The sequence below is a fragment of the Coffea eugenioides genome, chromosome 4, assembly GCF_003713205.1.
Source record: "Coffea eugenioides isolate CCC68of chromosome 4, Ceug_1.0, whole genome shotgun sequence".
Classification (NCBI taxonomy): domain Eukaryota; kingdom Viridiplantae; phylum Streptophyta; class Magnoliopsida; order Gentianales; family Rubiaceae; genus Coffea; species Coffea eugenioides.
The window spans coordinates 15,413,834-15,427,000 of NC_040038.1; the positions used below are offsets into that span (position 1 = coordinate 15,413,834).

Genomic DNA, 13,167 nt, shown 5'->3' on the forward strand with positions numbered 1-13,167 from the left:
AATTAACAGAACTTTGCACTTTCTTATGAGATAATGGGTGCAATGACTAATATACTGCATAACTGAAATTTCAATGTATGAATTGACAAAAAAAAAAAAAAAAAATCTTCCATGAGAAGAATAAACTTTTTTATGGTATTCACTAGTCGTGCGCTCTACCCTTTAACAGATTAAGGCCGAAAACCAAGAGGTAACGTGTATTTCGCAAGTACTTGTCGAACAATTGCAAATCGAATATCAAGAGCAGAAATTAAGTGAAGGTATGACGGAGTACCTTTATGCTTCGAGATGTAGATTTTGTTCATCAGCTAGAGAAATTAGGTTAAAGATAAATGACACTTCTATAACATTTGGCAACAGCCTTAATGACAAACTAAATAAAATCCAAATACAAGTAAGAAACAATTGTTACATGTTTTCAGACGAAAGAACGCTTTCAAATTTTTGTTGGGATTGAGGATGGAATCAAATAGCGAGAAGAAGAAGTGTCGTCTACAAGTGCTGCTGCTAACGAAAGGTCGTTTTTCTATCAATTCCTCCAGCAGTGCGAGGCCAAGCTGTATTATTAGATCAAAGTAGAATAATCACCACGTACGAATTCACTATATATAATTTATTTGGACACCGCGCAGGTATACTTGGAGTGCTGGTACAAGCAGAATTGCTGGCTTCTATGATCTTTACGTCAAAATCTACCCTACCTGCCCCATATCCGATTTATTTTGTATGTGGCAAGAGCCGAACGGGAAGACCATCTTTGGGAACAGGAGATGCTTGATAGATAACCTTCTCATCAGGAATAAGTTTCTCCAATTTAAATCTGGTGACCACATTATACATAAAGACTAGTATCTCCAATCTCGCATATTCTCTTCCCGGACGCATTCGTGAACCTCCACCAAAGGGTACAAATGTGTACAGTGCAGGTCCACTTCCTTCAAATCTCGACGGATCAAATTTGTCAGGATCTGGAAAATATTTGGGATTTTTATGTGTCGTGAACACGCACCAGAATGTCTGATAAAAAATAAGGACTCATCAGCTTTTGAGTGTTAGATAATAGTGCTTGTGCTATATTTTACTTAGATTAAGAGCGATTAGTAACATACTTTCCATCCTTTTGGAATTGTGAAACCAGCATATGTGAAACCGTGGGTGACTTCTCTGAAGGTCCCTTGGGAAGGTGGTATCAACCTCATTACTTCGCAAGCCACATTCCAAGAGTATTTCATCCTCTGTATGTCGTCCCAGTTCAGTAGCTCTTTCGGACCTTTGGACTTTGCAATCTCCATGAATTCTGTTTGCTTGGAGCAAATGCAACCTCCGTTAGTGAACGGTTGAAAAATTAACGAAAAGTTTCGTACATGAGACTGTCCAGGTCATGGTCAACATCATCAGAAGACGTGCAAATACACTTTAGAATTCATAGTATTACCATCATAGACCTTTTCATAAATGTGGGGGAAGATCAGCAAGATAGCTGAAGACAGGTTAATGCAGCACTTGAGGTATCATAGCTTGGAACCAGAAGACGGATCATAAGGTTAGCAAAGTCCGTTTCAGTCATGAGACAGCAGTGTTCATCAGCTCGAAGTAGCATTCGAGTTAAGAAATCGACACCTCCAGCTCATGGTTCGCTGTCACGGATCGCGGTCGCGGTTGTTCCACATCCGTCGCGGCATATCGATTAAATATCAGGTGAGACGCAAGTTAGAGCATATAAAGTTTTTTTAAAAAATTAGAAAAATTACTAAAAATAAAAAAATACTATAACCAGTACAACTATCAAATTAAATTTGATAAAACCTATGTTAACATAAATACTAGGTAAGTATTTAAAGAAAGTGACGCTGCTCTAATATTGAAAGCAAAATTTTTTGTTGTTGTAAATATAGGGAAAAATTTGCAACTGATTCATAATTACAGAGGATACTTTGTAATTAGCCTAAATTCCATCCCCACATAAAAACATCCTCGTCTTCCTTTTCATCCAAAAAAAGGTTCTCATTAACTTTGTAGTATCGAACTATAAAGAACTTATGTATAAAGTGGGAATGGGTGGCAAAATTTGATGGTCTTTCGTCCTCTATGTGCAAATCACGTGCAAATGCTTTCTTTCATTTTGCTCTTCTTCTGTTTTCTTTTTGTCCCTTTTCATCCCGTTTGGTATTTTTTTTTTGGTTCATTCCAAGCAACCCACTTTTCCAACTTTTTGATGGGACTCGATGGCTCAGATAATTATTAGCAGATCAACGTCACAAGCCATCTCCCACTCTGCACTTTCCCCTCCATTTCTTCATCATCACCGCCTCCATTACTCCCTTTCTTCCTTTGTTTTCACTTTCTTTCTTTTTCATCACCCTGATCATCATCATTCAGAAATAAAAAAATTACACCCAACCAACTCCACTTCTCCATTTTTTTCTTCTTTGAAAGCCTACCTTTTCATTTCTTCTTTCTTCCTTTACCCACCGAACCAAAATAGAAAACTACAGATGATTCCTTTGTCTCACATCTTTCTCCATCCATTTTTTCTTGGGTCCCTAACTCTATTTTTCCATCCATTTGCTATCCTCCTCAAAACCCACTTTCCCACTCTATTTGTGGGTGTTCACCATTACAGTGCTTTAGAAATTGATTCACTGCAAATCCGAGCCCGAGTAGCAGCACTCATAAGACAGATCCTAGAACCAGAAAAATTTGTGCAAAATGGCCTCAAGTACGAATGGTTGTTGGATCTATCAGTAGAGATTGATGAGAAAACTTGATTACCAGCTAGAGTTGGCATTCTCTAAAGTCCAGGTGATGAAATATTTGTTTAAAATACTCGCTTCTTTAGCAATTAGGGAGGGAGAATTTGTTGAAACTCAAAGCTAAACTCTCTGCTCTATCTATGTCTATGCTAATTGATTGTTTTTGGACTTTGCTTGTGATTGATTTGTTTGTCGTCCGACACTGGGGACCTTGGTTATTTGACTCGGCCAAACTCAGCGAGTTTTACCGATTCCTTGTTGATGTGAGTTGACCGAGTCAACCCGAGTTAACTCCGATTCCGATCAAACGGTGACTCGGGTGTCGGTATCGTATTGGCAGCTTCCATTTCGATTATGACTCGGGTGAGTCAACTCGGAATCGGTCGATATGGCGAACCTTGCTCCGGCTCCTAGGGCACTCCTATTCTCTATGAGTTGCTCTTTCCTCTCTTTAATTGTCTTCACCAACTCATGCTTCACCATGTTTCCTACTTGCATTGCTTGATTATAAGCTATCCCAGGCAAATCAATTGGGATAGAAAACAATCGAGATGTAGTGAAATTGAAGGACACGCACAATGGTTTGACTATTTTAGGATCATCTAAGCCTAAAAATAGTTTGCAATTTAATGAAAAGGTGTATAACTTCGACAGTGGATAAATCTTTACTTTTGGGAAAGGCGCCCATTCAGTCTCAATGTGTTTTCGAGATGTGGAATCCGTGATGGTGACGTAGTCCTTAAGAGAATCAGGCCCTAGAATTTCTTGAAAAAATTTGTGATAAATTGCACTCACTTCTTGCAGTGACCTGCCTGCAGAATCTGGAAAGGTTAAAAGCTTCATGAATGAAGCAGGCCACCAGGTAGTAAGAAAATTCTCCTTGTTTGAGAATAAAAAATTGTTCCCTGATGGGCCACAAAACACGGACATCTTTTCTGCAAGCAAGGAGGTTTTGAATACTTCTTTTGAGTATTTTTTTCATTCTATTTTGCACAAAAGTTTGTGGTCCTGATACGCCCATCCTAATTGTTTCTCCAACTATTGGCCATCCTATCGAACCTGGTCGCAGTTTTGTGTTGCTCTTCTTACGATTCTGAAAGAACAAGAGAATAAAAAGAGAAGCAAAGAGGACTACGAGGGATAGCAAAAGCTAGAGAAAGGGCTCTATTTTCATTTCTCTTAGAGCAACAGAAAGGAAGAGTGGCACGAACTGCAAATTCAGTTATGCATTATATATAGGTAATGATGGAAATGAGAATGTGGGACTTGAAGAATTAGGGGATGGAGCAGGTGCGGTTATATTTTATTTACATTTCTTTGGTTGTTGTGTATGTTATACTTCCTCCGTTTTGAAAGTGTTATATTTTCCATTTTACGATGTCTAAAAACATTTGTCATATTCAAAAAGTCAAAATAATTTTTAGTCTCTGTTTCCAACATAGCCTTCTTTCTAATAATATGCATGTTACTATTCAAATTTAAATTTTGAATTGTGAGCGTAAAATTGAAAAAAGAAATACAAATATTACAATCAAACTACTGATAAGAGTATATTTTACATATTTTTAGTGTGCTTATTATTAGTTTTGGTGTGTTTTATTTAGTTTTATAAATAATTAACTAAGATTCTAGTGAAAATATGCATTTTGTGGTTAAAGTGTGAAAATTGCATTTCTATGGATTTTTATGGTAAAAATTTCATATTTTACCGGTTTAATGATTCAATCATCAAATGGAGACCATTGAGAAGATATTTGGATGATTGATGATGATTTAGAGTGATGAAAATAAAATATGAAGTGTAAAAGGAGAAATGCAATTTGAGAACAAAAGAATCAAACAAAAGTCAGCTTTGGCATCTGTTGGTATTTTGGCTATATCTTGGATTACATACATTGGATTGAGATGATCTTTATACCATTTTGAAACTAAGAAACGTATCTACATTTGGTATGAAGACATCAAAGTCCAATTCAGCCGTTTTCATAGTCCAAAAGTTGAAATACCAAAATTCAACTCAGCTTTCCAAAGTTGAAAACAGAGCTCTGACCAGTTTTTGGTATTTTGGTCATATCCCGGTCTTGAGATTAAAGATCAATTCAAACAAGGTTTTTCAAATTGATGAAATACAACCAATCTTGTGTACAAAGGAAGGTTCACTTCCTCCTTACCCCAAGTTCCACTCGGTAAGTTAGGAAGTTTTACTATCCCTTAGGACAACCCTCACAGAGTTACACTATTGAACTATTCACTCACAAATGAAAAGTTTAAAATGAACTTCACACCACCAAAACTACAAATCTTTCTTGGAGAGTGTTTTCTCATTAAAACTACTCTATATCTTTTGTATCTTCAGTGTGCAAAAGTTATTTGAAATTTCTGACCATAGACCAAAAAAGTGCTTTATTAATACTTCTAACGGATAGAAGGTAGTTGAAGAGTCAACTAGCCGTTGGGAGTATCGGACGTCCGGTACTACCGTTGCTTGCGTCCGATAGCAGACAGAGAGTTTGAAGGATTATCTCAATTCTATCGGACGTCCGGTATGTCCGATGCTTGCGTCCGATATGATCTACACTGCCTATCGAACATCTAGTATTATTTTTGTGAGCGTCTGACAGTTTTAATCTTTCTTTATTTTCTTTCAATTGTTCTTTGAATCAAATTATTTTAGAGCTAAAAAAGTTTTCTTATTGAAAAAATATTAGTATTATCTAATTATTTTATAAACATCAAAAGACAGGGATCAAGATCATCATTCTCCCCCTTTTTGATGATGACATAACAATGGATGATAAAGAAAAATGAGCAGAATCTCCCCCTTACTCATAGCATCCAAAACCAATAGGTACTAGCATATAATATCATCGAAAGAACTTGATACGGTCCTCAATCAACACGTTTCGAGACACGTAGCACGTTTGCCCAAGGATCTAGTGAGGTTGTCCAACGGTTGGGTTGCGAAACCTAAAAGCAACACGGACGACACAAATTGGTAGAACGTGGTAGAACAACGACTCCAACAGAGGTGACTACTCTAATGGATAGGTCGGTAGAACAATCAAGAACCTACGCGAGATTGCTCAAACACCCTTGCCAAAGCAAGTAAAGGAACGAAATTCTCACAATAAGAAAATCGAAAGAACAATTTGATTAATCAATCGAGTCTACCTTTTATGCTTACAAAGCAGACCTTTATATAGGCGAGACTAATGAAACCCTAATATCCGAACCCTAATATCGAAAAGTTAGATGGTCGGCCACTCCTTGGACAAGGTGGGCCGATCCATGGACTCAATAACAAAAGGCCTAGTGGTTCGGCCATCCTTAGACAAAAGGTGGGCCGAATCCATGGCTAACAAAAGGATTAATCTAAACTTAAGACTCCTAACACTAAGGCCTAATCGGCCATGGCCCACTTGGCTCTTCACAGGTTCTTTTCACGGGCTTGCATCATCGTGTAAACAACTGGGTTATCACCTTCCAAGTCTTCAATATCTCGATAAACTCCTTGTTGGTCTTGCACATTCCGCACAAGGGTTTGGAGTGATTCCTTGAATTGCTTAGCCCGTGCACGTGTGACTGGGCCCAATGGTACTTGAACTGGGTCATTGCGTGGACCAAGGTCCGTGCACACATCAGTCCCCTCCTCTTGAGAAGAATTTGTCCTCAAATCTGGATGGAGATGAATGATACTAACAAGAGTTAGGAGTATGACACCTCAAATCGACAGTGCGCTTGGAGGTCAGCCACGTTAGGAACAAATGATAGGTCACGAGCCAAGTTAAATGCCGTTTGGTCAACTTCATGAGGCTCTCAAACAAGGACATGCGCCAAGATAGGAAAGAACGTGTATAAGGCTTGCAAAAATTCCAGGTTGCGACCCAAAACTCTCTAATTAGTCTTCGAGCATGGACTATCATGATGTTACCTACACAATAAATCACATAGTTAGTGGTCATAGGTATAAAATTATGCAATAGCTTACCAGTCACGTGCACAAGATAAGGATCTTCATAATGATGCTCGTTGAAGCTAGAGAAACCCTGAATTGGGTTGTACAAGGTGGTATAGTTCGGCCCTTCTTCGCAACATGCATCTGGAACAAGCATGAAATCAGGTTGCAACTCTTTGGTCAAAGCTGAAAATTTTTGGACAGCTTTACTACCTACAAAAATGAAATAAGTTTCAGCTTGTTTCAAATCAGAAATTGGATAAAGAAGCAATGGGACATCATTAGCTAAATGGTAAGAAGGTGTAGAACAAGATTTAAATGTGAAAACTCCCTTTGACACTTCAATGTGCCTTCCACCACTTGATTTAACTTGAGAATCTAGTGCGGGTTCTCTACACTTCTCATCAAAATCTACATAGGAACGACGCGATTTAGGACTAGTAACATGCTCAAAATAAGCCAAAAATGATGAATGAACCATAGGTAGAGAACAAGAAGTAGAATCTGGAATTTTCCTTTTGCGATGAGCTCGAATGAATCCTCCAATGGTTCGGACAGGTTTGAATGGACATTGTTCCATGGATTGATACCATAGAGATTTAGCTCCTAGGAGACAAACTCCATGAAACTCGCAAAATATCCAAATGACTTCGGAATGGAACATGCCATGACCAACTCTACTTGACTTTGTGTAATCTGCACAAAAGAAGAGATACTGAACAAAGCAAAGGTAAGTTCGTTAGGAAGATAACAGGTCCTCACATTTTTGCTTAAAATCAGCCCACCTTCTCTCTTCTCTTCTTTTTTATCACCCATCTCATTAGATTTGTCCATCTCTTTTTCTAGTTTAACAGCTGACCCTTTTATCTCATTGCTTTCAACTCCCTCGAATTTTATTTCTTCAGGTTCAATTTCCTCATCTAGCTTTTTCTCCATCCTATAACGCTCAATCTCCCTTTTCATGTATACTAGATCAATACAAAGCTGGTCATAAGTAAGTGATACAAGTACAAAATGACGACCATTAAATACGAAGGAATACTTATTAGTATGTCCGTCATATTTAACTTCTCGCCTCGACATCCATGCTTTGCCCAACAACACATGTGTCACTTGAATTGGGACTACATCACAAAACACCTCGTCCATATATTTGCCGATTTGAATAGGTACAAGTGTGTGCTTAGTAACCCAAACATCACCATGAGTACTCATCAACTTGTACGGTTGAAGATGATCAATGGTTGGAAGATTTAATTTCTCAACCATGATAGCGCTTGCAAGGTTGACTTCACAACTCCCATCAATGGCCAAGTTGCAGATTTTATCCTTGACACCACAACGAGTATAAAACCAACCAAGCAACTGAGACTTGACGATGTCCAATTGCTCATCTACGTCGCGTAATGCCACTTCTTTGACTCCCTTAGGATCAGGAAGACAATATTGTGAGTTAGCTTTTATACGTCTTGTACTCGCCATAATGTATAGGGGAACCTGCAAAAAGTTAGCAACGAAAAGGAATTTTCCTCCCACACACAAGCTCACGAATGTACACTCTACTCTCGTGTATCACTCATCCTCGTGTTTTACCACTCAAAACACTCTATTGGTCTTACCAAGTACCTTTACCTGTTGGATTAGATAGTTGAGAAATGCCGCTCAAGTCCAATAATTGCCACCAACTTTTTCCACAATAATAACCAAGAAGGCAAGACACAAATATGGGTGGAAAAGAAGTAGTCGACTTTGGAAGGGAAGTAGTGGCGAACAGCAATAAAGGGGCGCTAATGTGAACACAAAGAAAGAAACCCCAGCTTCCTAAAGTGTAGGAATGGGTTCCTAAAATATAGGAGAGTAAGTAGGAGAGTGTTCCTAAGATGTAGGAGAGAATGTAGGAGAGTATCCAAGTGAAAACAAAGTAATTATCCAAGTGGTCTACTTAGTTTCCTATTGATTTTGGGAAGCAAGTTGGTTTTGGAAACCCTTTTGAAAACCTTTCCTTCTTGAAACAACTTTTCTCGTCGGTGTAATCTTACAATTATACTCATATTGTCTTACAAAAGCAGTTGATAAATCCAACCATGTCCTCATCCTATCAAGCTTTAAATTGGAGTACCAATCCAGTGCATCACCTTCTAAACTTTCGGGAAACAATCGAACTGGCAAATTCTCGTTATCTACTAGCTTTTCTAATTTGTTTGCAAACATTCGGAGATGTGTCTTGGGATTGCCCGTTCCGTCGTACTTGCTAAATTTGGATGTTTTAAAATCCACAGGCAGTTGCATATCAGGAAACAGGCAGAATTCATTATAGTCCAAACTCCTTGTTTGCTCAAGCCTTGGCTCTTTCTCATGAACTCGTCAAACCGATCCAACCTTTTTAATTGATTCTTGTCAATTGGTGCGGAGGATTCTCCTACTTCGATCTTTCCTTGTGCAGCGATGTCTGGCATGAATGGTTCCGCAGTGAAATAATAATATGATCCTTGAGGTTCAAATGACATGTTTAGACTAACAGGTGGATAATTTTGAAAAATTTGTGTGTGAGGGGGATTGATTTGGATATTGGGTGCATAGATATGTCATAAGTTATGAGTGGGATAGGTGAAAGTTTTCTCAGGTAAATTTATGACATGTGGAGCAAAAGAGGTTTAAAAATAGAGTAATGGTAGTGGTTGCGGTTCGGTTTGACTAGTAGGTAGGGGATCAGACTGGACACCGCTACTACTACCAGCAACCAACTGATCAATCACACGCCATTATGCGGTCATCTTCATGCTTAACTCATTGAATTTGTTTAACACTTCGCTCAGTTGAGCTCCCAAATTTGCAAGGTCGGTTGATGGCGTTGTTGCAGACGTATCGGATGATTCAGGATGTGTATTCATGTTACACTATTTCTCAAAGCTTGGCTATATGATCGTGTAATGATGGGGCTTTTTCGTATGGCTATATTTGCAATTACCTGAAAATTTAGAAAAGACCCTATTTAGATTCCCTTTCCGATTAACTGCTGACAAAAAAAAAAGAAAAAGAAAAAGATGCGAGTTAGTAAAAATTTAAGTAATTCGGATGCATGTCCTATTGGGGAGTCCTTTTTGTGCTAAGGGTAGGCCTAACATGATGCAACATCTTCAAAATGGGACCCGTTTATCAAACCTACTTTTGACCACCATTTTACCTAAAAGAAAAGTCATTCAAATTTCCAAATTTTCATTTTTATAAACATTATTTACATCATTTCTTGGAGACGGTCTCGTACAAAATCATTAAATCTTTTCAACCTACCTATTACAACATCTTTGGATTCTTTGATATAGGGATTTCTCATGTGTTCCACTTGATCGTACAGTTTCCCACATTTTCTTTTCAAATCTTGGTGTTTCTCTCGCATCTTTTCACATGTCTCCTTATGTTTCTCTGCAATCTCCTTGCTAACTTTGACAGACTCTTTTAGTTGCAAATTTTCTCTATCTTTGGGTTCAATAATGGCCATCAATCTCTTGACCTCCTCGGATGGTTCCTCTCGCAATTCTTGCATACCAAAATCCTTAAGCCAATCCTCATATTGCTGCGTTACTAAACCCTTTTACTTGAGTTCCGGAATATACTTGATGTGCTTATCATCGGACAATGTCCCCCAGGTCTCAATGATAGGAAATTTCATCGGAATTTTACTTGGACACATCCCTTTGTTGAAAATAATGGTGAATTCGGTTAAATCAAATGTATACGGCAATTCTTGAATGCGGCCCAACTATCGGAGAAACCTCTTCGAAGTATAAGCCATGACACCCTGGGTGCCTAACAATGGAATGAACTCTGATGTTTTGGTACGAAGTACAGGTTTAACACAATTAGTCCAATCTAAAATTCATCTGACATTCTGATTCGGCAAGTTTTTTAAGAAATCCACATATTCAGATGCATTACTCGGCAAAGCATTTCCATTAACCCTCTTGTGATGCGTGACTATCCAATTACACCCAGACATCGGCAGACTATTAGGAATAGGTGATCGTCTCATAAAGTGCTCCATAGCCCATATGTGAAGAACTAAATTGGATCGATGAATGAATTTTTCACTCTTTTGGCAAGTAATGCAAGTCATAAGGATGTCGGCTAAGATAATCGGAACAATAGAGTATTGCCTATCTTTTATCCCTAAAAACAAATCAAACATGACTTTGGTGACTTTAAAAGCTATCTTCTTGTCTTTCTTCGAAAAAAGGTAAGTTCTAGCTATAACCAATCCATACACCCACGGTCTTTTACGTTCCCATATTGCCTCGGACGTAAATGAGAAATCTCCTAAGTGTCTCTCGAATCCATCTCTCAATTCAAATCGATCGAATAAGAACTTCACATCTATGCTTTGGTCAAACCCTTGTATTACGGATTCCTTTAACAGAGTGAAATGACCGAACTCGGTCTTGTTAGATACAAACGGAAATATTACAGCGATACCATGATTTGGTAAATTAAGGAGGTTAGAAACCTCCTCAATTGTCACGGTCCTTTCCTTCTTGCCTAATCTAAATGGGGAGCAAATAGGGTCCTACAAATGTATCAAACTTCTACTAAGTATCCATCTGGTTTGATATCTTTAAAATCCCTGACCAGTCCTAAGTGAGAGGCTACTTGGTTAATTTCACTAGGTGAAAGCAATGCGGGCCACCTCTGTACCTCAATCAGTGCTACTAACATTTGCTGGATTCGTCGAGGACGTTCAATCTAGAGACAAGAAATTGGTATCAAGTACCTTACCTACAGGTCCCCTTTTTTGGTTAAACTGAAATTTAAACGTGAAAATCCAAAACAAGATTAAATACCCATGGGATATAGCGTTGGCTTATTCTTATTATGGGATTCCCTAAATAGCATTCCCTCTAAAGTTTATGCATGATGCTAATTTATCAAAGTAATTAAATACGCAATTTGAAATAAAAACATGACCTAAGGGACCCTTCGTATGCCAGGTGAGCCTAAAATGATGTACAATTATTAACCTATAAATGCAATACATCGAATTTTAGACGTACGATAGGCTATCTAAGAGGGTAGGCTCTAAAAGAGTATCATGCCAGAACTCTTATTTTCTAACGTTTGTGAATGCAATAGATCAAAGAAAGGTTAGTTCAATTGATATATGACACATAACATATTGGAGTAAAAAAAATAATATGAAAAATAGAAAGCAATTAAAGAAAGAAGGGTGTAATCCCTTCTCTCGTGTTTAGTATTCCTAATAAGGTGAGGTAAACTCTAACGTAGACAATTTCTAACATGGATACATGAGGTTGGGCTCACTAATACATTTAGACTCGATAAGGTTTCAGACTCCCAAACCTTCAAACCAAGAGGCGAAGGGTCATCAATCCCAAGGCCTTTAGTCGGTGGTTCGAGTGATCCCTCGAACATTACTACACGCACGTCGTGCCACGACCACATGTCCAAATGGATCGGTCCTAATCCTAATAGGGTGGGGTGGTGTAACAACCACTAAAAGTAAAAAAGAAATGAGAGGTTATAAAGTAACACGTATGCACATATGAAGTGCTCCTTTTGAAGGGAGGGATTAAATACCACCAAATGTGGGTGAAGGCTCTAGGGTGGCTATTCCCCTCCCTAAGATGCAAAACGCAATACATGAAAGTAAATAAACAAATTGTTCATCACATACACGGATATCGAGATGATTGAGCGTGCAAAATGCAAGAAACCCAAGAAGAAAAAAATGCAACCTAAAACATCCTGATGTAATATGTGAAAAGGTTAGAAAAAGAAAATGATCGGTTAAATCAAATGCTCGGACTCTCTAAAATCCCCAGTGGAGTCGCTAAACTGTCGCACCCCATTTTTGAAAAATAAGATTTACGGGTTTATAGAAATGAATTTTGATTGAAAATGAGTTTTTGATTTGTAGAGAATAAATAAAGAAAAATGGCCTAAAATGGGACTTAAAAAGTACGGCGAGTATGGCCCAAAATAATAGTTTAAAAAAGGGTTTTAATGAAAAATAGGAGTCGCTACTTAGAATTGAGTTAAGGTGTACCAAGTTACCTAAAATGAAATTTTAAATAAAAAGTAGAGAAAAATCCCTTTTTAAACGACTCAAAGTCTTCGAAAATCAAGAGAAAAGGGCTCGGAAGTCACGGTTGAAGAAAGGGAAGGTAAGGATAAAATCCAAAACACCCTTTAATTCCAACCAAAGTTAGTTGCGTGATTTAGTCGAAAAATTTTCTTAGTTTAATCTAAAAACTTATCACACTTGGATGTTATTAAATGAATGCAAATCTAGACCTAATAGCTATCGGAAGGGTCAATATGTCTCTTTGAATTTTAGTTGGTACAAATCGCATCAATTGCGACGCCCAAAAGTGACTCTTTGAAGAGGTCACGAATATACAAAAATGAGACTTGAAAAAATAGAAAAAATTATAATATACAAATATA

At 37.9% G+C, this 13,167-nt stretch overlaps 1 pseudogene; it reads right to left on the minus strand.

Annotated features, from left to right (window-relative positions):
- Positions 1–717: 717 nt before the first annotated feature.
- On the minus strand, positions 718–10,207 carry LOC113769123 (annotated as a pseudogene).
- Positions 10,208–13,167: the final 2,960 nt, after the last annotated feature.